Source organism: Ambystoma mexicanum, chromosome 6q (assembly GCF_040938575.1).
Source record: "Ambystoma mexicanum isolate Mex_15411 chromosome 6q, UKY_AmexF1_1, whole genome shotgun sequence".
NCBI lineage: Eukaryota > Metazoa > Chordata > Amphibia > Caudata > Ambystomatidae > Ambystoma > Ambystoma mexicanum.
The window spans coordinates 329,558,165-329,561,325 of NC_090937.1; the positions used below are offsets into that span (position 1 = coordinate 329,558,165).

The 3,161-nt window shown below is 48.4% G+C and overlaps 1 pseudogene; it reads right to left on the reverse strand.

Moving 5' to 3' along the window:
- Positions 1 to 2,464: 2,464 nt before the first annotated feature.
- LOC138517656 (U2 spliceosomal RNA) lies at positions 2,465 to 2,607 on the reverse strand (annotated as a pseudogene).
- Between the last annotated feature and the right edge of the window lie 554 nt (positions 2,608 to 3,161).

Consider the following 3,161-nt stretch of genomic DNA (forward strand, 5'->3'; position numbering starts at 1 on the left):
TGTGAATCGTTTGGGATCTCCTGCAAAACGTTCAGGTGGTGCCAATGGCACATTTCCGGATAGGTTGATTTGAACTGGATTAATTGCAGGCACAGGGGTGAAATTCCCCCCTGAATTGGGTAAAGGTGTCTGCCCCGCTTGACTCTGTAACAGCTGTCTGGCAAGATCATCAGTTATTTCCTTGCACACTATCAATTCCCTCCTGAGGGCGTTTGTCTCCTGGCGGGCAGCATGAACTTCGGCCCGTAGCTCCCCTAATAGCTGAGCCAGTTGGTCTGTCTCAGAAGTTTCCATAGCGCCTGGGTAGGAGGTTATTGGTAGTCTTCACGTTCTGTAACGCTCACCTGGTTCCCACAGAGGCGCTGACCCGTTCTGGACTGCTACCAATTCTTCTACAGTAAAGCACAGGGCCCGGAAGATGGACTGGACTGGCCCTCCCCCGAATCTCGTCTGTCTGGCTCGTAGGATAATTTTTCTGTAGGTGGGAAAGAGGGAGTTAATATATGCTGGAAAGAGTATCTGCTCTCCCCTATCTCCCCCTTCTAAATCCCCTTGTCGCTAGTTCGGTTTTTGTGGGCTCTCACCTTATTTTCTGTAAGGATGAGCCCTCCTTCCTGCTTCTGGTGCAGGGGCGCGTTGATTCCAGTTACTTCACTGGGGTATTTAGTGGGCGCGATTCCTCTGGCTGTTCGATCCCACTTCGGGATTGCCGTAAGTATGTAGTCTTTAGATTATATTAAAAGTCTTTTCCCCATCGGGGCCGGGGTCTAGAAAAGGCAGAAAGGCCCTTCTGACCCGAATGGAGGATTGAGTTCAACCAAAATCTGGTAAGTCCTTAGGTGAGTATTCCCTCCTGTATCAAGTCCGATGCTCACCTTCTCCCCTTTTGCAGGAGCCGATTAGCTGCCAGCGTCGAAACCGCTGTTGTTCGTGGTACGGCCTCGTAAAGGTAAGTGGAATAGGTGTGGCACTGGGTGAAGCGGGGCGCTTCTAATCGTGTCTTTCTCCTATTTGCAGGTGCCGAGGTGCGGCAAGCTTTGTAGCCGTTTCTGCACGTGGCACGGCCACGATAAGGTAAGAGAAAGCGGCGCTGCGGCGAGCGTTGTGGTGCGCTGCTAACCTTGTGCTTTTCTTTTGCAGGATTGTCGGAAGAAGGTTTCCCGAGTGCAGGATTCCGGTGAGTAAAGCTTTGGATGCTTGTCTTTTCTCTCCCTTTGTCTTTCAGGTGTTCCAGGAGCTGCGGGCGTGTCAGGAGCCAGGATGCAGGAGCCGACTCGGTGAGCGTCCTGCTGCTGATGCAGAATAACGCAAAGCATGTGAATTCCTTCGGGCGTGGTTTAAATAGCAGAGGAGTGCTTCAGGTGAGTATCCTTCCTCCGGCCCCACCCAGGTAAGAAAAAGAGTTCCTGAAGAGGAAAAATAGTTCCTCCCAGCCTAAATGGCTGGAGACCTCAGCCAGACTGGATTGCTCTGGGTGAGTAAGCAGCATGGTCTGCCTCAGGTAAGTCCACCCAAGCATTATGACATGTTTTGACCAAATGAGCCTGGCGCCTATGGCGCCAGGACTGAAGCCTTTTATGAGCCTGGCGCCAAAGGTGCCAGGATGTGGTCCAAAGGGCCCCAGTAGCGGTCTGCTGGATCCGGTGATGTGGGTGATAGGGGACGCTGGGCCTAGCCTGGCTCCCCGGGAGCAGCCATCATGACATGCACAATCTCCTCCTATATCTAATTACTATGGGTCCATAGTAGAGGGTAAAAACTACAAAGCACATCAGCAGGGATCCTGCTACTAGACTGGGGGAATATGTGAATGGTCTGAATTTTTTCCAGTTCGTAACAACCTTGACACTGATTTTACCAATTGTTTGCCGTGTTTTTTACTGCCAGTGTTTTACACGTCTGCACTTTCAACGTGTATTTTTCGTCGCATGCGTTTTCGTCGACTTGTTTTCTTTTCAAAATACACAAGTGTTGTGTGTTTAGGTAGAGATTTGGGGATTGGTGGTGACAGGGTATGGTGGTTGGTATGGGTTAAATGGGGGATGGGGAGTTCAGTTTGCTGGCTTTTCAGTGCGAGTGTTTACTGCGCCACAGCAGCAGTGAGGGCATGTGGGTTTGTATGGCTGGGTAAGGAGGTGGGAAGGGTTAAAAAGGCAGGAAGCTAGAGGTGGGACACCGCTTTCAAGTAAAAGAGGTGGGCGCACATGGTGCAGGAAAGTGTAAGGCACAAGAAGGAACTGTGCGGTTAGTGCAATGCCCTAAAAGTATTGCCCTAAAGAAATTGAAACCTTCTAATAATAGCTTGTCCGAGTTCTTGTATTCCTAGTTTGCTTTTATCTTTTCCAAGCATGTCAGGGTTCAGTCCATAACATTTCCATCTGAAAACTAGAATGAATTATAAGTAATCCTTGGCTCATTCTTTTTTTAAAATATTTTTTAAATTTTCTTTCTTTTTTTCTTCCTTCTGGGGGCCAGCGAAACGTCATGTCCCAGATAAACGCTGGGTAACTGCAACACAAGTTCTAGAACAGATAGAGATCCCGCAAAAATTTCAAATACAGGAACAACATACTATACTTGATCTTAGCCAAAAGGCCAAGAAGCAATGGCTAATTCATTCTTATGCAGACCCTTTTAAGAGCCCATGTTGAGTCTAGAAAAAAAGTTGCCACTTTTTATTTTGTATATCAAAATTGACCACTTGCATTCTAGTTGAAGATGTGTTATTTTTGATTATTTATTGAGCTCAATCCTAGCTTCAGAAAGCAACAAAGCCGTTTACAGAGTAAAAGTGGAAACTACATGAAGGGGAGAGGTAGTAACGAGGTCTAAAGAATGGAAGCAGGGACTCAGTGATGAAAGGGGGAGTGGTGGCAATCCAGAGACATAGGCATCAGTGGTCTAGCACCAAGCAAAAGTAGGAGCAACTGGGCGCTTAACACAGAAGACGATACAGTAGCAGCCAGTGGAAGACACAGGGGAACATCTTTGGGGTGCTATGCAGGATGGTGTTAATGCTTGCATGAGTCGCAGGAAACAGGCAAGGGGGAGGGACCGCTATGAGAGAGGGGACACGAACAACCCAAGAAAACAGTCAATGGGAGAGCGGGTGAAGTCCTACATGCTGAAGAGGAACATGTCCTTGAAGAGGGGTCTTGAGC